The 24754-nt window shown below is 45.4% G+C and overlaps 1 protein-coding gene and 1 long non-coding RNA gene across 2 annotated transcripts in view; both read left to right on the plus strand.

Annotated features, from left to right (window-relative positions):
* The window catches only part of ATXN10 (ataxin 10), a 155171-nt gene that overhangs the window by 123045 nt on the left and 7372 nt on the right, over positions 1 to 24754 (plus strand). The window lies entirely within an intron of this gene.
* On the plus strand, positions 1078 to 24730 carry LOC132373668 (uncharacterized). The gene is made up of 3 exons (XR_009505474.1): positions 1078 to 1156; positions 23868 to 23916; positions 24091 to 24730. It is a non-coding gene; the product is annotated as an uncharacterized LOC132373668 (long non-coding RNA).

A 24754-nucleotide genomic window follows, 5' to 3' on the forward strand; every position in this document is an offset into this window, starting at 1 on the left:
TTGGTTGGGTACAGTCTTGCGACCCTCTGTTAGTGATGCTGGGGGCTCTGGCTCTTGCCCTTACCTGGTTTGACCACCCTTCTGGAGGGTGTTCTGCAGGGAACTTGCGTCTTCCCCCCCCACTCCACCAACCAAGGTCTTGCCCTGTCAGAAACTGATCTAGTACAGCGTTGAGGAACCAGGGACTGGATACAGCCTGTTAAGTTTGAGAGAGAATCTGTTTAACTTCAAGACCCTCCCTGGTGAGAATCAAACTCAGCCCAGTCCCTTGCCCTGGCTGTTGTGTGGCCTTGTGCTTCTTGCAGGTGGGGGGCAGGGGTGAATAAGGCCATTGCAAGGACTTTGAGATTGTAACCCTGTGTGAGACCGAGGAGGAGGGGAATTTTATTTTTAAAATGCCCACTGTGGTTTCTGTCAAGAAGAGAAAAGGAGCTGATGAAAATCATGTGTTTCAAAGTAAGTAGATTGAGAAATGCTTATTATTTGTGCTAAAGATACTGTCATTTGTCTGATTAGCAATAGAAGAAAATCTCCTGTTTTAAAGAGCATGATAGCTTATAAGCTCAGTCAGGGAAAGACAAATAAACAGCCTCAGAAGACTTTTGTTCAAGGTAAAACAGAGTCGGTTCACTGCATTGCATTATGATCAGGCACACAGGCTGTGCTCATTAGAGAGTTTTGAAATATTTTAGCCCCAAAAAAGGAAAGGAAAAAGAAGAAAGCTTTCTGTCACAGGAAAGCAGTAAAAGAACATTCAGGTGTAACTGCAGGTGTTGCATTTCCTGATGAAAAAGATGATTTATTGCAAACAAAGAAATTCACCCAGTTTTACTTTTATATTCCCTGAATTGACCTTCTAGTGAGAAAAAGTTGTTATTGCTAATCTTTAGACTTCAGCAAAGACCAAAAAATTAAAAGTCTGTTGCACACAGCACATCATAGTTCTGCCGATACGCTGCATGTGGCTCATGCTTACAGAGTCTTTTATGTTGGCATCCTCCTTGCCGGATATTCATTCATTCATTCATTCGTTCACTTCTTTCAGGCAACATTTATTGAGCCCTTACTGTGGATTTACATACATTACAACACTGTGAAGCAGTTACTGACAACACTGTGAAGCAGATGCTGTTATCATTTTCCGCCCTATTTGTAGGTGAGAAAATAAACTGAGAGAGCCTTAGTGACTTGTCCTGAAGGTCAGACCCAGAATTTAAACTTGGTGTGTACCTGATTCTTAGCTGCTTTCCTAAACTGCCTCCTTGTAAGTCACTGGGAGGGAACAGAACACGTACAGAGAAAGCACAGTAACATATTCACGTAGTGGAGAAATTACTCAGAATTATAAATTGAAAAAATGTAGGTGGACAATCTATATAGATAAATGGTTTTTTAAATGATAATTAATGAAGCATTGCAAGCTTCCAGAATCTCCTTTAAATTGTCAAGAAGAGGCAAAATGTTACATGTTTCGTGTTATGTACATCTAGTAACTCCTTGGACTTTTGTTTATAAACACCTACTAGATTTTCAAGACATACAAAATACACTTAACAAGATATGAGATACATACCAAAATATGAGAGCAAAGGGAGAATGATGGTTGAATGGTCAGAAATGAAGAAGTATTATAGCCTAGGGATTCAATTTTTAGATGTGAGCCATAAATTAAAACCTGACCTCCCTAGTGGCCAGAGCAAATAGGGCCATAACACAGATCACAGAATAAACCCACCCCATGCTCCTCCTCCACACTGTTGCTCTGCGCCTGCTCTCAGGCAGGTTTTCCCAACAATTATTTAATTTCCCTGACCTTGCCTCCTTACCTCTCATTCACTCCCCCACCCCCATTCATATGTTTTTTTTTTCTTTCCTATATTTTTTATTCATCAAAATAATAAATCTGTATTTTTTTTTTAAATGCCAAAAGGTGTAGAATGGGGGAGTGAGTTCTCTGGCTCCACCCTCCACACTGTGCAATTCACTCTCTTTCTTCTAGTAGTTGCTTTTCTGTAACTAAGTAATATGCTTTGCTGCTGTTTCTTGATATATCACATCTTGATGTGACCTGTTTACTTCGTTATGACACTAGGATTTAGCTCTTGTATACCACCTCCTCTCCTCCCTCCCTCATGCTCCCGCTATAGTTAAGATCCTATTTGCTCTGTTGCCTGCATGACTGGTGAGGCTGAGCATCTTCTAAAATGTTTATTTACCATTTGGATTTCGTGTGTGTGTGTGTGTGTGTGTGTGTGTGTGTGTAAAATGTGCTTGATCAAAACCTTTTGCCCATTTTTTCATTGGGTTATCTTTTTATAATTTGTTTGTAATAGATCTTTATATATTCTAGATACAAGTTCTCTGTCAGCTACATGTGTTGCTAATATTTCCTTTCCCTCATTCTATGACTTATCTTGTCATTCCCTTTATAGCTTTTTTTTTTTTAATTAACAGAAGTTCTTAACTTTTAGTCAAATTTATCACTTTTTCTTTATGGTTAGTTTTTTAGGTGTGTATCTTGTTAAAGAAATATTTTCATAGCCTCAGGTCATGATGATAATTTATATTCTGAATACTTCATATTTTTATCTTTTATATTTATTTATTTTTAAAAATTTTATTGGAGTATAGTTGCTTTACAATGTTGTGTTAGTTTCTGATGTACAGCAAAGTGAATCAGCTGTACGTATACATATATCCCCTCTTTTTTGGATTTCTTCCCCATTTAGGTCACTACAGAGCACTGATACCTTTTATATTTAAGTCTGTAGTTCACTTGGAGTTGATTTTTGTGTGTGGTGTGAGTTAGGGGTCTATTTCTGTGTTTTTCCATATGGACATGCAATTGTCCCAGCCCAGTTATTGAAAAGAACACACATTGTCTACTGTAGTGCCAGTTGTATTGTAAGTCAAGTGTCCATATATGTGTGGGTCTGGACTCTTTTCTTTTCCATTGATCTCTGTGTTCTATCCCTGTACCAGTACTATGGTGTTAAGTACTGTCACTTTCTAAAGTATCTTGATATCAGTCGAGTGAGGCCTTCCCACTCGTTTCTTCTTTTTTAAGAGTATTATGGCTATTTTTGGTCATTTGTATTTGCCCATAAAAATTTTAAAACCAGCTAGTCAAATCCTACACATTCACACTTGTGTGTTTTTGTGCACACATGTGCATACACACATGCACACATATGAAATCACCACCAACAAAAACAATGTAAAATCCCCACATGTTGAATTACTCATTGAGATTGCTTTGGCTAAAATCAATGTAATGAGAATTGACATCTGAGTCTTCTAACCCATGAACATGGTATATCTGTCCATTTATTTAGAATTATTACTTTTCAGCTTTTATTCCTCTCTGTGCATTTTTATAGCTTCTTTGCATGGATTTTAGTATGTATTATTTTGGTTATCATGCATTTCAAGTGTTTTCTAATTTCTATTATGGTTTTTTTTGACCCATGGATTATTTAGAAATGCATTTCTTAAATTCTGAACAAATAAGAATTATCTTTTGGAGATTGATTTCTAACATAAATTCATTATGGTCAAAGAGCACATACTTGATGTTCTTTGTCCTGTGAAATTTATTAAGACTTGCTTTATGACCCAGTGTATGGTCAGTTTCTGCAACTGTTGTGTGTGTACTTGAAAATCACATCTATTCTCTAGTAGTGGAGTACAGTATTTTTAGGTCAAGTTTGTAAAATTTTTACATTTTTAGTGATATTTTTGTCTACTTTGGTTTATCGGTTGTGGAGAGAAATGTTTTAAAATATCAGCCTATGATTATAGATTTCTCTAAATTTCTGCTTTTAGTTATATAAAATTTTTCTTTATATATTTTGAGACAACATTATTAGATTAAGGGGTATAATAGGTCTTGAAAAATATCCCTGTTGTCACTGTAAAGTGACCCTCTGTATCTCTAAAAATGTTTTTTGCCTGTTACTAATATAGCTACTTTATCTCACTTTTGGTTGGTATTTACGTGGTATAACCTTTACAATCCTTTTATTTTCAGTCTTTCTGTATCAGAGGTGTTTGTTGTAAACAGCATAGTTGATTTTTTCTTAATCTAGTTTCTTTGCCTTTTAGCTATTGCATTTAGCCCATTTATATTTACTGTAATTACTGATGTGTTTGTATTTAAGCTACTCTGGTTTGCTTTCTATTTTATTTTACTTTTCTCTCTTTCTTTTGGATTGATTGTTTTATATAATTCAATGTTTATCTTTTTTTTTTTTTTTTTAAATAGCCTTTTTTTTTTTTTAATTTATTTATTTATTATTTATGGGTGTGTTGGGTCTTCGTTTCTGTGCGAGGGCTTTCTCCAGTTGCGGCAAGTGGGGGCCACTCCTCATCGCGGTGCGCGGGCCTCTCACTATCGCGGCCTCTCTTGTTGTGGAGCACAGGCTCCAGACGCGCAGGCTCAGTAATTGCAGCTCACGGGCCCAGTTGCTCCGTGGCATATGGGATCTTCCCAGACCGGGACCCGAACCCGTGTCCCCTGCATTGGCAGGCAGATTCCCAACCGCTGCGCCACCAGGGAAGCCCCCAATGTTTATCTTTTTCTAGTTTAAAAGTTTTTAATTCTTTTTTTCTATTCTGTTAATAGTGCCCTGGGAAATTACAACATGCATCCTAGACTGAGGAAAATCTAATGTTTTTCAGACCTTTACCCACTTCCCAGATAATACAGGACCACTCAGCACCCCCCAATTTATATGCTGTTGTTGTTATATATTTTCATAACTCTGTAAGATGTTATTATCGTAGTTCTATAACGTCAGCGTTCATTTAAATCTATCCACATACTTACTACTTTCCTGCCTTTCGCCCCTTCTTATAGCTTTGTCTGTCCACCTGGGATCATTTTCCTTCGGACTGAAGTTCTTCTTTTAGAATTTCCTTTAAAGTGGGTTCATGGGTGAGGAACCATCTGAGTTTGTTTGAAAATGTATGCCTGATTCCAGCATTTTGTTGTGATAGCTACAGGATCTCAGTGTTTTAATATGTATACTTTGACTTAATTCTAGTATTTCTAGCATGGTATCTGCACCCTCTGCATCTGGTATCCTCCATGCCAGAGTGTCTCTACTTTACCCTTTTTTTTTTTTTTTTTTTTTTTTAAATTAATTTATTATTTATTTATTATTTTATTTTTGGCTGTGTTGGGTCTTTGTTTCTGTGCAAGGGCTTTCTCTAGTTGCGGCAAGCGGGGGCCACTCCTCATCGCGATGCGCGGGCCTCTCTTGTTGCGGAGCACAGGCTCCAGACACGCAGGCTCAGCAGTTGTGGCTCACGGGCCCAGCCGCTCCGCGGCATGTGGGATCTTCCCAGACCAGGGCCCGAACCCGCGTCCCCTGCACTGGCAGGCAGACCCTCAACCACTGCGCCACCGGGAAGCCCTACTTTACCCTTTTTGTTGGATGGATTTGGGACATAATCTGGAAGGAGAATCAACAAGACTTGGTGACAATTCAGAGGCGGGAGAATAAAAAAGAAACAGCATCACAGGTGACTCCCAGGTTTCTGACCTGAGCAACTAGATGGATGGAGATATTCCCACATTTATTGAGAAAGGGAATAATTTCAAAGGAGAATATAGACAGATGAATGTGTTCATAAGCTTCATCATTTGCCTGTTGTCACCAGTCACCTCTGAATTGTCAGAGTCAATGGATGCTTTGCAGTTCTCGTCATATTAAAACTCAGCTCAGCAGATCTCATCACTTCCTCCTTAACGTAACACTTTTTTCTTTCATGATAGTACCTCCTCTTGGTTTTTTTTCACGTCTTCCTGGCTCCTCCTCCTTATTCTCTGTTGTTACTCCCTCTTCTACACAACTTCTAAACGTTGGAGATCTCCTGGACATTCCAGAGCTCAGGCTCTCTCTTCTCACTCTACATTTTCTCCCTAAAGAATCTCACCCATTTATTCCTTTATTCGTTTATTCATTCAATGTTTATTGAACACCTTTTATGTCCCAGACACTATTCTGGGCTCGTGGAATGACAGGGAATCCTGTAGGGAGGCTATTGGCATCATCCAGGCAGGAGATGACAGTAGCCTGGGCCAGGCTGGTAGCCGTGGAGATGGGAGATGAAGTTGTATTCTGGGTATTCTTAAGGCTTTAAACATCATCTGTTCACCTCTAGACAGACCTCTTTTTTGAGTCTCAGGCATATGTCTCTATGACACCCTGCTTAACATTTTGCTTGCATATCTTACATCCCAAACCTAGGATGTCCAAAGTTAAGCTATTAATATCTCTGCAAAATTCTCCCCTGTCTTTTTCAATAAATGTGGGAATATCTCCATCCATCTGGTTGCTCAGGTCAGAAACCTGGGAGTCACTCACGATGCTGTTTTTTATTCTCCTGCCTCTAAAGTGTCACCAAGTCTTGATTCTCCCTCCAGAATACATCCCCAATTCACCCATTTCCCTTCATCTCCATTGCTACCATCCAGTCCATACTCTCCTCACCCCTGGCCTGGATGTCAGCAGTAGCTTCCTAACTCATCTTTCAGCTTCTGGTTTTGTTGTGTTGCAGTGGTATTTATTCCCCATCCATTCAGTGCAGTCTTTTAAAACCAAAATAGGGTCATTCCTCTCTGCCTCTTGACTTTCCCTGCCCCACACCATCCCTCATAGACATGCCCATTTACAAAACCTCCAAGCCTGTCCATTGTCCTTAGAATAAATCCACAGGCTCCAGCATGTCCTGAGAGGTCCTTTGTGGTCTTGCCCCACCTGCCTGCCTCTTCATTTACCTCCAGACCGGTCTTCCTTTTTTATTTTTTCTTTTGCCCTACCCAGGTACGTGGGGAGTTTCTTGCCTTTTGGGAGGTCTGAGGTCTTCTGCCAGCGTTCAGTAGGTGTTCTGTAGGAGTTGTTCCACATGTAGATGTATTTCTGATGTATTTGTGGGGAGGAAGGTGATCTCCACGTCTTACTCTTCGGCCATCTTGAAGCTCCTCCCGGTCTCCCTTTTTAGCATTCCCCAGAGACTCTTCGTTTTTTGTGTCTCAGATCTGTCTAATTTCTCACCTCAAGGCAGTCGTTATGCTCGTCTCTCAGCCTGGACTCTCTCCCCTGGCTCAGTCCTCCTCGTCTCCATGTCCACCCTCCTCGTCTCTTCCTCAGGGAAGCCTTGCCGGTTGACCCCTCCTAGAACCTGCTCTGTTCCTTCAGCTGAGCACGGTCTGTAATTGAATGAATGTTTGTGCATTTATGTCTTAATTACCCTCTAGACCAAGGCCCATAATGGCAGGGACCATTTTTTCTGTTTTTCACCTAATTATAATATGGCGCTGTCAGGTGCATAGTAAATGTCCAATAAATGTTTCTTAGATGGGTACGTGACTGAGTAAAACAGTGAACAAATGAATGAAAAAACAGCAGCTTGAGGAGGTTTTGTGTGTGTGTGTTTGATGGGTGAGGGGTGGTTCAAAGCACAGGAGAAATTTCTCCCACGGGTTTGATGATTCTCTTGTGAATTGAATAAGCTTGGTTTGACAGTGATACTCTTTCATCTTGGTTTGGTTTAACCCCTTCTTCTAATAACTCACACCAATCAAGCTTCCACTGAACTTTAATTTCAGTATTTTGTGTTAAAAAGCAATAGATATTTTGGATATGCCTAGACTAGGAATCAGTGCAGATAGTAAATGTCAGTTAACAGAAATACCTCCGTTCTCTGATCACCCTGGATCGACTGGCTGTGTCCGTGTACTCACACATCCTCCACAGGGTGGGGTGGGCGTGAGGGCTCGTGTTACCTTAGGGCAGCAGTCCTTGTTCCCCATGGGAAATCGGTGGTTTGGACCCTATGAAAGACTTCCTCTTTACTTGGGGATTAGGAATTTCAAGGTGGCATATCAGGGCGAACTAAGCTGCAAACTCTCCCACGCTAAGAACTGGGCTGGAAGGCTTACTGTCCCATTTCTTGGAGGTGGCATCTAGAGACCAACCGGGGTTTCTAGTTCCAGGGAAGAGACAACATCTCAGAGGGGTGCTTAACCCCAAAGGACGGTGCTCCGCGATGGCTGCTGCGTCAGGGACACAAGACCAGCTGTTCACTCGCCGGCTCCCTTGCGGAGACCCGCAGTAATGACACAGTAGCAGATGCCATCGGAAAATTCCAGCTCCGCTACCACAGGGTCCATTTCTTATTTGTCATTTATTGTGGCAAGTGGGATTTTTTATTGTTGTTGTTTCCAAATAGAAACAGCTGAACTTTATTTGAAATGTTTTCCCTTGATTCTTTTTTGATCTATGTTTTGATCAGTTGTCCTTGATGTGGTTTTTTTTTTTATATTGTTTTTATTGGAGGGGGAGGGGACAGGGATAGGATGAGAGTCTAAACAGGGTTGGGGTTTTTTTCTGTTCTTTTCTTTCTTTTTCTTCCTTCCTTTCTCTTTCCTTCTTTCTTTCCTTTTTTTATCGAAAGGCCTCATTTGTAAGTTTTACTTGTGTACAGAAATGTAACTGTTTATAGGAATAATAACCAAACAGCATTTCCCCAGTAATCTCGTGTTCGGGAAGTATGGCATAGTGGCAAGACGATAAGTTCTGGGGCTAGACAGATGCAGATTCTGCCACTTCTTAACCTCTAAATACTTCACTTAACCTCTGTTGTGAGTTTTAGCTTATTTATCTAAAATGGGACCTATTCCCGCAGGGTTATGGTGAATGTGAAATGTCACCATGTTTGCAAAGTGCTCAGCCTATAGTTTCTCAACAAGTAGATGTTCTTGTACAAATATCCTATTATAGCTGTTAATGCCTAGGAGAAAGGTATATTTTCATCTGTGATTGCACTGTGAGTCAGTGGTAAAACTGAAATAATAATGATAATAATATCACAGGACAGAAGAGAGAGTCCTCAAACAGATTGACACATGCACAACAAAGGCGCCCCTGTAGCTGAGCAGAAAAGGATGGTCTTTTTCCATAAATGGTGCTAGACCAATTTAATATCCTTAGGGGGAAAAAAGCCTACCACCCCTGCCTCATCCCATTCACGAACATTAATTCAAGATGAATCATAGACCTTAATGTGAAAGGGAAAACACAAGAGCTTCTAGAAGGAATCATAAGAGAATATGGTTATTGTCTTAGAAGAGGCAAAGATTTCATAAACAAGACATCAAAATTATAACCGAAAAGCGCTAACTATAAGAGAAGGACTTTGAAAAGGTTTTCGCGTTGTATATATCTGACAAAGGACTCATACCCATGATATATAAAGGACTCCTGCAAAACAGCAAAGAAAAGGTAACTCAGGTTTTAAGAATGGACAAAAGACCCATGGCATTTCACAGAAGAGGAAATCCAGATGGCCAGTAAAGGTATGAAAAGAGCTCAACATCGTCACTCATCAGGGAAGGGCAAATTGAACCCACAGTGAGGAGCCCACCAGAATGGCTAACAAGAGGGCTGACGGCACCAAGTGACGGCAAGGGTGTGGAGCAGCCTGCACTGTGATAAACTGGTGGTGGCGACGTCAAACGGAAAAGTCCCCTTTGGAAAACTTCGGCAGTGTCTGCTAGCACTAGGCGTCCACCAGCCCTGCGAGCCAGCGGTTGCACCCCTAGGTGTACCCCCGGGAGAAATGCATACACACGTCTATCAGGAGACGTGTGCAGGAGCCTTCCTAGTCACGTTAGCCCCAAAGTGGAAACATCCCAAATAGTCACCAGTAGTAGAGTAGAAGTTGTGGAATGTTCGTTCCATGGAACAATACACAGCGGTAAAGAATGAACTGCTCTGTGTAACAGATGGATGAATCTCACTCACATAGTTTTCAGCTAAAGAAGCCAGATTCAAAAAGAGTATACACTGTATGATTCCATTTACACGAAGTTTAAGAACGGGCAGAATTAATCTGTGGCGATAGCAGTCAGAATAGTGGTTACCTTGAGGGGTAGGAGGGCGGCTGTTGATAGGGAAGGGGTACTTGGAGGCCTTCCAGGGTGCTGGGCACATTCTGCATCTTGATCTGGGTGGGGTTATGGGATGTGTAGGTGTGAGAAAACCCATCAGGATGTACACTTAGGACGTGTGTGTTCTCTTGCTCACATTAAAATTTTAAAAATCATTGAGTTATTTCTAGGTGCCAAACCCTATGCTATACCCTTTACATACATTATCTTGCACAATTTTTTTTTTTTAACAAGCCTCTTTGTTGGGAACTATTATTTTACAGATGAGAAAAGTAAAGCTCAGAGAGTTGGTTCCCTGACTGCAGCTGGTCCGGGCTCTCCCAGCTCGTGCGTGGTGGGACCAAGGTGCGAGCCCAGGGTTGTCTAGTTCAAGCGTCTAGACTTCCTTGCGGGTGCTTCCTTCACTCCCTCGCAGTGTCTCTTCCAGTCTCCCTTTCTTGGGGGACACGTGGGCATTCAGATGGGTTGGATGCAGTCTTGAGTTAATTAATCCTGTTGCGTCTAGCACGTGGTACCCACTCACTGCTCTGCTTTGGCCTCAGGTAATAATCGAGGTAGATACCTAAGTCCTGAGGTGGTAGCCACCTTGGAAAACAGGTACCTCTGCCTGAAGAGGAAGGCCAACTCCTTCCTCTTCTAAGACTTGAGCATGTGTGTCTTCCTCCTGGAATTTTTCCACAGTCCCCCTTAAGTGAACCTGCGTCCCTCATCTTGGTCTTCTGCGGATCCGTTGTGTTACCCTGCCACTCTGTGAACATAGCACATGGAAACACCGGGATACGTAACTCTTTCCCTCTAAAAAAGTCTATCCTAGGCGGGATCTGTGTCATATTGCACACCCCACATTGGACCCTGTGTGTTACCACAATGTGTTCCAAAGCATATTTTTTTCTGCAGTATCTTAAATAGCTGTTATATGAGGGAAGGCTTCTAAATAATATATATATGTAGGACCTGTGTTAAGCAGGTGTCTCTCTTGCAGGGCACCACGGAATCTTTACTGTTCTCATGTGCATTTTGGAAACTCGGGACTACAGTGCCACATCTTGGGGAATGCAGGAATTTTAGTATAAACATGGAGACACGTTCCATTCTGTACTTTTTCTTCATGAGGAGTCTAGCTTGTGACTGCGCCTGCCAAGCAGCCGCCAGAGGGAGGCGTTCAGGGAAATGCCTTAAACATTTCAGAATGGCACAGCTGGCCAAACTTGATGTTGTTTATAAAAGGCATCAGTGAATTTCCACACCAGAGAAGTACTTACGCAGTATGCACAAATGATATGTTTCTGCTTTTAATATCTTACTTTGCCCATCCTAATGTTCAAAGCAGAAATCTTTCTGCTGAAATCAGTCTTTCCTCCTCCGGAGGGGAAGGACTGTCTTCTATTGACTTCTGTGTCCCCAGCATTAAACAGCTGGTGAACCTTCAGTGATCATTTGTTCAGTTGTTGAGCTGACATTAATTAAAACTAGAAAACCTCTTAATGCTGTTTGGCTTTCAAAAGGTAAACTTTGGGTTTGGCTACCCAGTGATTTAATTTGGTTTTTTAAAGCCTCTCATTGATTCTCTTACCCCTCACCTAGGGTGATTGAAGATGTGCAGACCAAATCTTTCTCCCCATCCAAAGCAAACAAGTGCACACACGACTTCGCAGGTTAGCGGAGGCCTCCCTGGGACCCTGTGTGAAGCAAGTTATTGAGGGGCTATGGGTGGGCGATGCTCAGGTGCCACTCCCAGGCTGATGAGAGGGTAACACGCTGCCCCCCTGCACCCCACACATGCTCACACAGATGCAGGCCAAGGCGTCATCTAAATAGACCCATTCAGGGACTTCCCTGGTGGTGCAGTGGTTAAGAATCCACCTGCCAATGCAGGGGACACGGGTTCGAGCCCTGGTCCGGGAAGATCCCACATGCCATGGAGCAACTAAGCCTGTGCACTACAACTACTGAGCCTGCGCTCTAGAGCCCGCGTGCCACAACTACTGAGCCTGCGTGCCACAACTACTGCAGCCCGAGTGCCTGGAGCCCGTGCTCTGCAACAAGAGAAGGCACCACAGTGAGAAGCCCACGCACCGCAACGAAGAGTAGCCCCCGCTCGCCACAACCAGAGAAAGCCAGCGCACAGCAACGAAGACCCAACACAGCCAAAATTTTTTTTAAAAAGACTCAAAGAGCACAAACCTGATGGATTTGACTATATAAATAATAAACCTGTTCAGAATGAAAGAGGGAAGAAGACCTGTTTTACATAGCTTCTACGGTATCCTAGCAACTGGTTCCCCAGGGCTCGAAGCCGAAAGTTGGAGGAGTGGGATGTCATATCTTGCACAAAGCTCTCACAAAAGTGGACTCTGTTTCCTTGTTCAGGTGTTTGGCAAATAGTCCCAACTATTTTAAATTGAGATTAAAATACTTAAGGTTGTACTCCTTCAGATGGTGTCTACTTAGCTCTTAGTTGTGTGCTTCTCGTTTTCTTACATCCCTAAGATCATAGCGGCTAGAAATGAAAACTATGGTCAGCACACTGAAATGTTCGCATGTGAAGGCTGCCGAGCCGCACGTGTCTCCTGCGCACACGGGGAGGCCAGAGTGCGTGGTGTGCGCACCTGCCCACTGACCTCAGGCCTGCACACGCGCCTGGGCTCTGGGTTGGTCTTGTCAAGCCTGCCTCGCTCAGCTGCCCCCTGCCTCTCGGAGGTCAGAACGCATCCGGTCCTGCTCCATCTTGTTTACTTGCACGAAAAACACAATTGCTTGAGGTTTATTGTCACGTAAGGTAGAAAATGGGAGTCCGTCCTTTTCCAGGTGAGGTGCCCAGCGTGAACCGCGTCACCCTTGCTCCCACTCAGCCTGGGTGGGGATGGGGCAAGGCGCCCTCACACCAGAAGTAGTGAGACAGGGCCCTTGGAAGCTGCTCCCTTCGCCTTCCTGGCTGCCACTTTAGCCAGCTGGCTTTGAGGTGACACCGTGTTTTCTTAATTTTACTTCTCAGCCGTTACTATCAGTGTTTTAAGTGCCGCCATATAAAATTAATTTCAAACCAGAAACAAAGCTTTTGCGAACATTTGTTGCCATTAATTTTTGTTCTTAAGGATCTGCTCCTGTGGCTGGTTGATTTAACAAATGCTGTCTGATGAGTGTAACTTTAGGGAAAGAACGTCGCTGGGGAACCACGTTAGAAATAACTCGCTTAAATGATTTCGCGTTAATAGTCTTCCGTGGCAGTTGTGAGTTTGCTAGCCTAAGTATTTTGAATTTTGAAACTAAAAGAAACTGTATGAAATATTTGTTTATTGTTGTATTACTTTTGGTTTTCTTTTAAAAATTTTTTGAAGACTTTATTTTTTAAGAGCAGTTTTAGGCTTACAACAAAGTTGGGAGGACAGTACGGGGACTTCCCATTTTCCCACAGCCCTCACACATGCAGAGCCTCCCTCATCAGTAACCCCCACCAGAGGGGCACTTTTGTTTTTTTTAACAGAAGTTGAACCTATGTTGACACATCATTATTACCCAGAGTCCATAGTTTAAGGGTCCACTCTCGATGTTGTACATTCTGTGGGTTTGGACAAATACGTAACGACATGTATCCATCATTGTAGTATCACACAGAGTATTTTCACTGTCCTAAAACTCCTCTGTGCTCCACCTCTGCGTTGCCCCTCCCCTGACCCCGGCAACCACTGATCTTTTCCTGTCTCCATAATTCTGCCTTTTCCATACTGTCACAGAGTTGGAATCATACAGCACGTAGCCTTCAGATTGGCTTCTTTCACTTGGTAAAGTGCACGTAAGCCTCCTCCATGTCTTGTCATGGCTTGCTAGCTCATTTCTTCCTTTAGTGCTGAAGAATATTCCATTGTCTGGGTGTACCAAGTACTGGTTTTTCAGAATTCTTTTCTCTAACGCTGTGTTTGCATCATAGGCCTTCTGCACACCTCCCCAGTCTCTCTCTAGTATAACGTATAGTTGAAAAGAACTTTTATACGTCTTGACTTTGTATTTCAGAAGTTGTATATCTGACGTATAGATTAGACCATAAAGTAGTCAGTCTGAAATATCACCCTAAAATTCACCTGCATGACAGTTTCCTTCAGACACTGCCTCCCGTGGGGCTGAACTCAAGAGTCCAGGGAACCTGTCTCTGCACAGAATGTGCCGGACGCCTTTTGAAAGTACATTCAGCACACGGTTTACCAGCACAAGGACATCCGAAGTTTCAGTGCTTGGTGATCATACCTCACCTCTTTCCCCAAATGGCATTACCAAGCTGTCTCACCGGGCTTGTCGTCGTTGAGGTGGACTCCTCCGGCTGTCATACTCAGGGTGGTCCCCGAGGGTGAAGATCTACCTCCAGAAGAGCCGCTGAATTTAGAACAGAAGGATGGCTGCCTGCACACAGAGTGCGCAGAGCAGCTCCCGGCACGTGGTTTGTGCTTTAAACGTGTTGCCGTTGTTATTTAGATGCGTATATTTTTTTACAAAGTTATTAATTGCCAGTTTTTCTTTTTACATTTGCTTTCTTTACTAAAATGAGCAGTGAGTTTGGATGTGTTTAGGATGGTAATAATTTTTTTTAATCTCTGTACTTACATAACACTGCCACCCAGAATCCATATTTTGTAAGACACTTGAGAGGTCGGGTTGCTGAAGTCTGGCGCAGAGAAACATGCTCTAGGTACCCTGACTAATGTCAGTATTTTTGCCTGAAATGACCTTAGTCAAATTTAGCAGTGACAGGGAAGGGCCTGGTCAAAACATCGGTGTGCCACAGCCATTTCAAGCACCGTTAAATAGTAACTGGCTGGCTGTCCGTTTTGTGATGATCATTCTTAGCAGGAAGTGTTGGATTCTCTGTACCACTTATTTGTCTAGAACCGGAAGATTTTTTAAAAAGCCCTTACTGGGCGAGTGAGCCTGTGAAGGGATGAGGTCGGCCCTCATTGGATACAGACGAGGGGGCCGAGGGCCGGGCCCTGGAGCCGCCGGGGCAGGAGGCTGGCACCCCTGCTCGGGGGCTGTGATGGGGGAGAGTGACCGGGCCGGCTCTGTCCCAATGCTAACCCTGGTGGCAGCTGTCCCACGTTTGTTCGAAGGGAAGCCAGGGGCCTGCTTTCTGCCGGGCGCTGACGGCCTCACGGGGGTGACAGGGACAGGGAGGCCTCCGCGTGCTCTGGCTTTTCTCGTCCTCACGGTTCTGTGGGTCCACGTTACCCCCCCTTCATTTGGGTAACGGTCGCAAACTCAGAACATGTAAAAATCAAGCTAACTTTCAGACATACTCGCCTTTTCCATTCTTAGCGACCTCAGGTCTGGACCTCTCCTCTGAGGTAGAGACGAGGTGCCTTTGCCCCTGGGGCCGCCAGAGTGGAGCATGGCCGTGTGGCCTGTGAGCCCTGGCCGGCCCCCTCCCCACGCCGGCAGCTGGCCTCTGAGCTGCCAGGAAAGGCCGTGTGGGCAACGGACGGACCTCTTCTTCAGGGTTAACTGAGTGCAGAGGAAAACAGGCCCCGTGCTGTGCAGAAGCCTCACTGCTGGACAGAAGCCAGGCAAGAGCAAAGCTAGGAGGTGGATTGCAGTTTACAACACAGACCCAACCCTGTGCTTGAGAGTTTTCACATGACTGTGATGAGCCAACTTTTACAAGAGATTCTTGTCTTCATTTTTAGTTAATGGCCTAATTTTACATTCTCATAGAAGCTCACAGAATGAAGACAGTGTCAGATGCAGAGAGAGATCTGCACTTTCTGGTTAAGGATAGGAAAAACCTCTAAAAAGTCAAAACATTTTCCCAGTTTTTGAGAGAAACCAAAATATGTCAGAATCAAAGCTACTCTGCTGTCTTTCTGTCCTAAAGCGCCTTCAGAAACCAGCACAGCTCTTGTTCATGTTTCCTCTGGGTGTAATTAGGAAGCACCAGGAAATCCTAATGGGTTTTCAAGAAGAAAATGACAATGAAAGTTTCCGATGCACAATCCGTCAGATACCCGGGCTGGGAATGGGCTGTACATCCTGGGCAACACTTGTGAGTCACTGAGACAGTGGAAGCCACAGAATTCAGAGGAGTTTTGGGGCGTTACGGGGCAGTATTTCTTAGGGCGATCTAGTTGAGGGAACATGTGAATTGCATTTGGCAAATCAACCCAAACTTCAAGTTCAGTCATCATCCTAATTTTTTTAAATTGTACTTATCTTGAAATACAGTGTGCGTACCGAAAAGTGGGAAGAGTCTATGTGTGGTGTTTGCAAGTAATTGTAAAGCAGACATGTGTAACCAACACCCAGGTCAAGGCAAAAAACACTGCCAGACTTCGCTGAGCCCCTCCCCGTTCCAGCTCCTTATCAGGCATCCCTGCCCTCCTCTGTTTAGCTCCTGTGTATGCGGCCTACACAGTGTGCTTTGGGTTGGCCGTCTTTGAAATTCATATAAATGGAATCATGGCTTGCATTGTTTTGTCATTTGTCACTCAAAAGCATGATTGTGAGATTCATGCAAACCGTTGCATGTAGTTTACCGTGTAGTATTCCACTGCAAGAAGATTTAACGTTTATTCGTTCATTCAGTTGGCGGACATGTGGCACATTTCCACTTTGAGGCTATCACAGTTAATGCTGCTGTGAACTTTTCCGTACATGCATGTATCCTGGCACGTGAGCATGAGGTTTTTTAAGGAATGGAATCTCTGTGTCTTGCGTATCTTCAGCTTCATTCTAGATGATGCCAGACTCTTTTTGCAATTGATCGTACCAGTTTATACCCCCATCAGCAGTATGTGAGCTCCCTTTCCTTTACCTTCTTATCAACACTGGATGCGGTCACTTAAAAATTTTTGCCATTCTGATGAGTATAATATGTCCTTGTGATGTTATTTTAAATACTCTAATTAGTAATAAGTACATTTTGATTTTTTTGTTGATCATTTGGTTTATTGACCATTTGGATTTCCTGTGTCATGAAGATGTTTACGTTTTTTTTATTCCTATATTTATGTTTTCTTTTTTTTTAATGGATTCATCGGAATTTTTTCTACATTCAGGATATAAATATTTTGTTCATTTATCAGTATTGTAGTGGTCGCTCCCATCCTGTGTCGTTTTATTTTGTTTTGTTTTTTATTTTCTTTATATCTTTTTACTGTCGAGATGTAAATTATATATGGTAAAATGCGAAACTTGCAAATGAATGTCTCAGCATATGTATGCACCCATGTAACCATCACCCAGATGAAGACACAGAAATTCTCATCCCCCTAGAAGGTTCCTTTGTGCCCCTTCTCACCCAGTACCAATCCCCAGAGCTGTTCTGACTTATGTGGTGTTTTCCCTCTGTGGTTAGTGGGTTTTGTGTCTTCTTGAAGACCCTGAAGTTATAAGACTATTCTTCTGTGTTTTCATCTAAAAGCTTTATAGTTTTGCCTTTCCCGTTTAGATCTATATTTATCAGAAGTTAATTTGTGTTTATGATATACAGTAGGGTCTCAGATTTTTGAATTCCCCCTCTGGTTATGCAGTTGTCTCAGTATTGGAAAGACCTTCCTTTCACCGATGTCTCTGCAGGGCCACCTTTATCATAAATCATTGTCTTGTGGGCGTGATTCCATTTCTGGCTCTCTCTTCTCTGTTCAGAATGTTGATCTCTTTCTCTATCCCTGCATGGTACTGTCTTAATTACTATGACGTTATCATCTTGATAGCAGGTAGAGGACATTTTGGGTGTCAACCAGTGCTCTCTGGCATCTTTATTGTTACTGTCGCTCGTCCATTCCGCAGGTGTTTCTTGAGTATCTGGTGTGTTATGCTCTGGGCAATGGTCCAGCTGTTGGGGATAAAGTGGTGACCAAGGAGGAGACGCTGTCTGTGCTCTCGCGGAGCCCATGGTCTGGTGGGGGTGGGCATAGCGTGTACCAGGCCTGAGGACAGGCGCTCGGCGTCCTTGGGGGCAGGAGCCCTGCCATCTCCCTCAGGAAGCCTCCCCTCTGTGCCCCGAGCCGCTTGCAACGTGCCCTGGCTGGGTCTGCTCCCTGGGGCAAACCATGTTGGATTGACCTCTTTTTCGGTCACCGCTGGCTCAGGGGGGCCGCATCTCCCTAGGCCTTCCCCACTGTGTCACACCCAGTGTCACTCAGCCCTTCCTGACTCTCCTTCTGGGGCCCTGGCCTCCCTCCTCTTCCCCTGGCCCCCCAAGCTGTTCCTCTGCCTGGGGTCTCCTCCCATGTCTACACTGGCCAACCCCTGCTCATCCTTTTATTTTTTTTTTATTTTTTGGGACTATCCCTCTTAGAAATGAGCACATTGATTTTTTTAAAATTTATTCATTTATTTATTTATTTTTGGCTGTGTTGGGTCTTCATTGCTACACGTGGGCTTTCTCTAGTTGCAGCGAGCAGGGGCTACTCTTCATTGTGGTGTGCGGGCTTCACATTGCGGTGGCTTCTCTTGTTGTGGAGCACGGGCTCTAGGCACGTGGGCTTCGGTAGTTGGCACACGCGGGCTCAGTAGTTGTGGCACACGGGCTTAGTTGCTCCTCGGCATGTGGGATCTTCCCGGACCAGGGCTCGAACCCATGTACCCTGCATTAGCAGGTGGATTCTTAAGCACTGTGCCACCAGGAAAGTACCCCCTGCTCATTCTTCCAGTTAGATTTAAATGTTATTTATTCGAGAGGAATCTTCCAGGATCCCAGTTCAAATAAGGCCCTCTTTTATTGTTTCATTTATCCTGTCATTTCACACTGTAGCTGTTACACCGGTTAGTAATGTGTTTATTTCTCTCCATTGGGCGTTCCAGAAAGATCAGGACTTTGAAGTTCAGGACCACTGAGGTATCAGGCCTTCATCTCACCAGCACTTAGTTGATACTGAGTAAACAGGTGAATATACACGTGCACACCATCTCTCCTCCTCCTTCCCTCCATGGTGATGATTGCCTTTACTTTCCATCCCTTAGCTGAAAATTGGCAGAAGGAGACTGAAGAAACTCTGAGAAATGGTGTCGTATTTAACAAAATCTTCAGGTGCTAGTTGGGAAGCAGTGGCTCGTAAGATGCCTTTGAGCAGGTGACATATCCTTGGGTGGTGTGGTGACAGCTGGAGAACTAATTGCTGTTGATAACTGAACACACAGGGGTTCATCGACATGAGTGATCTTGCTTTTTCTGTGACACCCATGATCTGTGGCCCAGCTCTGTTGATCTCAGGGTAATGCCTGTAACAATAACGGTAACTGTCATAACAGATCTGTATGTTCACATTTACTGAGCGCCTCTTTCATACCAGGCGTTGTGCTCTTATTTATAAGACTTCATGACCACTCTAGGAGACAGATACTATGATTATCCCCATTTTATAGCAGAGGAAGTTGAGGCAAAAAGGTTTTGTACCTAGCCAAGTCCCTGAGCTGGGGAGGAGCAGGAATGGCGATTTGAACCTAGACTTTGTGACTCCAGGGCCCAAGAACGTCTTCTCCGTCCTGAGCTGTCATTTGCCATACTGGGAAGTTGTTTTGTCTTCCCTTCATTGAAACTGAGGCAGAGGAAAGTGAAGCCACGCGCCTGGCAGGGGAGCCAGGACTGGGGGCCAAGTGCCTCTGGCCCACAGGTGGGCTGCATGTGTGCGCGGGGCTGGGCGCAGCCTGACGGGTGTTCCCCTCCTGTCCCCCTCACATACCGCCTGTCCAGCTTGGGCGCCCAAAGTCACAGAGCTTGTAAATGGCAGAGTTGGGGTTCCAGCCCAGTGCGTCCCAGTCCGCTGTCTTAGCCCTGCTGTTACGGACCCCGGGCTGGTCCCCGTCCCCCCTCTGGCCTCCCTCCAGACCACCCTCCGCACAGCTGCCGAAGGGGGCTGCTTGAGTTTTCTACTTCAGCCCTTCCAGTGGCTTCTCATGATATTAGAATAAAATGCGGACTCCTCCCTTCAGCCTGAAGTCCCTCAGGGCTCCAGCCTCGCTCTCCGGCACTCATCCCTCCTCCAGCGCACTCATCCCTCCTCCAGCGGCGGCCTTGCCCAGCTTGTGGCTCCTATCTCTGCCACCACCGCCCCCCCCAGCTCCCCAGATGACCGGCGTCTTTTTATCTGTGGTCTCAGCTCAGTCCCCTCCTCAGAGCAGCCATCTCTGCCCTCCCTGGCCAGTGCCCTGTGTCCTGCAGTCACGCGTTACCAGAGGTCTGTCTGGGGCTGGTGCCTGCCTCCTGCCCGGAAGGTCAGCGCCCCAAGGGCAGGGACCTGCCTGTCCCGATAGTCACTGTATTCCCAGCATCGAGCATAGGGCCTTCACGTTCTGCTTTATTAATGTCAAATGAGCACACAGGTCGTGGTCTGACCCTGAGAGACTGGCTGTGTGGTTAACAGAGAGTCTGCACTTACAGCTGCACCCCTTGCTCTAATTCTGGTGTAAGAGTCAAGAAGTGTGTTCTTTATAGAGGAGAGGAAAAAAGCACCGGAAAGCGTTAGATTTCTGTAATTGAATGAGGTTTCTTTCCCCCCAAAGTGGGATATCCAGTACTTTAGAAGCTTTAAAAGAGGCGTGTCAAGGAAGAGTTTAGAACGTAGTGTCATCACAACAACCAATTTGGCTTTTACATAGTCTCAAGTGTTACTGGTATTTATTTACAATTAGTGTTGGAGTGATTTGCATATTATAAGTTTCTGCTGAGAGTTGTCTTGACTTTTAAATGGACACAGCAGCGCTCTTCCCTCAATGAGGGTGAGCGGAACCATAGGTGTGCACCCGACTTTCAGCTCACCTATTGCTAATGGAAATGGAAGCAGACAGCACGGAATATCCGTGGGTCTGTGCCTGCTCAAACCTGTGGGCCCACCCACTCTTGACTGGGGACTCTCTGGGAGCTGCTGGGAGGAGGAGGGGTGGAGAGGCCACCAGCATGGCCTGGGTGACCCACAGAGTTCATCATCCCCAGAGACTAGTGACATCTGGACCAAGGACAGTGATAACAGATGCTTAGGCACATGCAGTGTGCTGATGCTTTGGTACCTGAAGTAACGGGAAGATGATACCCAACAATTATCTTCCCAACAATTATCTTCCATAATTTAGATGGGGTTGCTTAACGTTTTCTACTCGAAATTTTAATTTCATTTTGAGCTGTTTACTGTTACTTCCAAAGGCGTCACTCTAACTGGTATCTGAGAGCTTAGCTTATCTTTTGAGATTTCTTTGAAGAGAAAGGGACTCTATTTCAAGTGTTATAAACCCTTCCGCTGATGTGTAGGCAGAGCTCAGAACTTGCGGTCAGGCTGGCCGGAGGAAGGACTGCACTGGGCCTCCCCCAAGTGTCCTCCCATCGTCTGTGGCCACTGAGGAGGGCTTAGGAGCAGTGGGGTGGGTGCTGGAGTCTGCCTCCAAGCCAGGCCCACCCGCTTCAGGTGTGTGACCTCGGACAGGACCTCAGCCTCCTGTGTCTGAGTTTTCTCATCAGTAGAATGGGTTGATAACACCTCCCTCAGGTGGTGTGTTTGTGCAGGTTGAATACTTTCTGTGAGTGCTTATAACAGCCCCTGACACGTGTTGTATATTCTGCAGGTGATAACACCCGCTGCTGCCATTCCTTTATTATTATTACTGTTACTATTTTATGCAGATAAACTGGCAGTCTTGGCTTATATGAGAGACACTTAAATTAATTCCTCTGGCAAAGCTTTGCTTACATGGAAGGTAGAAATTCATTCAAGCCAGCAATTCCTTTATTCCAAAGAGCACAGAGCACTGTAGAAATACCCTCCTACCTGGCTGCCGGGGCCTTGAGTGGGCTCTGTCTCTTCTGGGCTCTCACTGGCTTCTCTTCATAAGTTTCTCAGTCGTCAGAGCCCAGTGATCTCAGGTTACATCACACCCTTCTGTGCCATCTCCAAAGTGAAGCTCACGGCCGGCAGTACCCCTGGATGTGAGTTGAGACTCTGGGGCAGTAGCTTTTCTTGAGACGTTTACTGTGTCCAGAAAGCCTCTCCCTGAAGAGGTCTCCCCTGCAGCCCAAAGGCTGAGGTTGTGTAGCGCGGGGTGGGGGGGGGGGGTCTGTGTGCGTGTGGTCATTGATGCCTCACGTACAGCTCAGATCTGACGAGAGAACTGGGGTGCCCGCCCTTGTTAGAGGGCGGAGGCCAGGCACCAGGGAGCATTCATCCAGAGGTATTGAAAGCTTCCCTCCTCCTGTGTGTGCCAGGAGCTGCAGCGGCCCAGCCCGGAGTCCCTGCACACAGGTGAGCACACGTTCCATAGCAGGGCTCAGGATGACACGGTGGCAGTATAGTGTGCGGGGGCCCAGGAGAGGGAGAGGGGGACCCCCACGTGACAGGCCCTGCTCCGTGTCGTGAGCCTCTGCTGCATGCCCGGCATGTGCCAGGCTCTGCTGAACACGTTACACGCAGTGGCTCCTGTAGAGTCTCAGAAGTGACATTAGAGCCCTGCCCCAAATACACATGGAACCGCTTGGTGGCCCCAGGCCCTGTGGTTTAAGTTAGAAGTGGCCTTGGTTGGTTCTGATCTGAGACCTGTTGTGTGGCAGACGCCAGACCGACTGCCTCTTGCCACGCCGGGCTTTGAAGTGGTGAGTAAGATGACTCCAGAATGCGTAATGGACGCAATTAGTTTTGGTGCCGTAGGACCCTTTACCACAAAACCCTGTGGATGTGAGGTACCTGCAAGCCCAGCCCTCGCTCGGCCACAGGCGCTTTGGAGTGGGGAGCGCGTGGTGACTGCGGACCCGAGCGGGTATCATCTTCCCGTTACTTAACCGCCACACTGACAGGCTCGCTGGGCGGGGTGACAGCAGCCAACCTTGGGTGCCTGCGCTTCAGCCATCTGGGATTTGTGAAGGACGGAGGGCTCATCCCGGCCAGGGCCAGGCTGAGGGCCGTGGCTCCGCGGTTCTTCGCCCACGTGATGACACTGAGGAGCCTGGTGAGATGGAAAGACGGCTCAGGCTTCCGAGAGGAGCCTTAAAGCTGGGACCGGCTAATCTCTCCCTGTAGGCGGTCAGCTGGTGGAAAGCAAGTGGTGCATACTGAGGACGGTGAATGTAGCCTTTGTTTCAGAATCACTAAGAAACAGGTTGTGCACAGAGACAACACTTCTCTGGTTGACCCTTGTATGTTAGGATATTTCTGTCAAAATTCAGCAGTGTTTTATTGGGCCTTTGTACCACTTCTTAGATGTTCTAGTTCCCTAGAGATTTAGAGACCGAAAAGCAGCCTCAGCTTTCAAAGCAGTGGTGTTTCTGAGATGACTTTTTCCCTCAGTAAAGACTGAAACTCTCTCCTCCTTCTTGTAGGACATATTAAACCCAAGGATTAATTTATGATCTTCAGACTGTGACCTACAGTTTACAAATCTGGCAATTATTTGTTTCCCCACCCTCTTCTGTTAGTTGGGGTTTATTTTACTGAGTTCAGTATTAACGATTAGCCGTTAATTGGCAAATGAGAGAGTGTACATACACTGATTTGTAAATGCTGTTAGGATACACTACAAAACCTAGAACAGTCCGCATCGGCACGGCTCTGAAACACTTGAACCACAGATGTGCCCTCGTATTAAAATGCAAAAATGCAGAGGGAAATTAGACATCAGATAGACCAACAATTTGGAGAAGGAAGAGGGAGCCCAAAGGGTGGTTTGTGGTAGTTACTGAACACACACTGGTTTCCAGCACCGTGAGGGGAGGCCGGGTACACAGTCTGCACGATGAAGACTTCCGCTTTAGTGTTCTGAGTGAGAAGAGTGCGTAGTTTAACTGAGTGACTTACATGGAAGTTGAGAAAGAATGGTTACAGATGAAGGCAGAGCTAGAATGCACTTTACTGCGCAGTGAAGTTTCTCTTAACGTTTGGAGGTAGAGTTCACCTCTGCAGAAGTGGGTGGCACTTCATACAGGAACGCTAACGGTGTTTTTCAGGTTTATTTCCTCCGCGAGGACCCTCTCTTGTCTGTGCCCCGTGTCATAGGTAAGTTGCCCTCCCTCCTCTGCCCCCGTCCCGCCCGCCCCACTCAGGCGCCCCCTGTGGTGTGTTTGGACAGGTTCCTCCTGCAGCAGCCAGAGCCTCATTGGAGCCTGGGGTTCCCTGGGCAACCGTTTGGGAAATGCCTTTTTTTTTTTTTTCTTCTTCTTCTCTCCTCAGAAAGTGAATACTTGAAGAGCAGGGCAGAGGTTGGTCAGGACTCCTGCAGACGGGGTCGGGGTCGGAGACCTGGGCCCACCGGGTACGCGGCCCCCGAGGTGCACAGTCTCTCCGACTCGCGTGGCTGGGAGGGAAGCAGAACTGGTTATCTCGGCAGGAGGGCAAGTCATCCTGTCGTTGTCACATTCCGTGCCCTTTTTTCCTTCGGCTGACGGAAATTGCCGTATTTTGAAGTGTTTGGTTTTCAGCAACATAAAACATTTTCAGAACAATTTTAAAACCGAATTACTACTTTGCAGTCTGAAAAATTATGCAGTTTTACCGTAGTCTGAGAAGAGATAAGTTTAGATGTGGAAGCTGTTTATTAGGCATCCTCACCTTGAGGGAAATCTTGTCAGGACGTGGCAGAAGAGGACCTGGTTTTGTGGAAGCCTCATGGCGTAGTCTTGCCCGGGGTGGGGCGTCCTGTTCTCAGGCCAACTTCATCAAAGGTTTCTGCTGTATGTTCTGTGGCCTCCTAAGTAGTATGCTTTGGAACGTTTGCCAGTACATAAATTCCTTGCCATAAATGGGTTTGTTGTCTAAAAATAATTTTTAAAAATATCCTGGAAGCAAAATTAAATGTAGATATTATGTATAGTAGACATATTTGTTATATGTATAT

This window comes from Balaenoptera ricei, chromosome 10 (assembly GCF_028023285.1).
Source record: "Balaenoptera ricei isolate mBalRic1 chromosome 10, mBalRic1.hap2, whole genome shotgun sequence".
Lineage (NCBI taxonomy): Eukaryota > Metazoa > Chordata > Mammalia > Artiodactyla > Balaenopteridae > Balaenoptera > Balaenoptera ricei.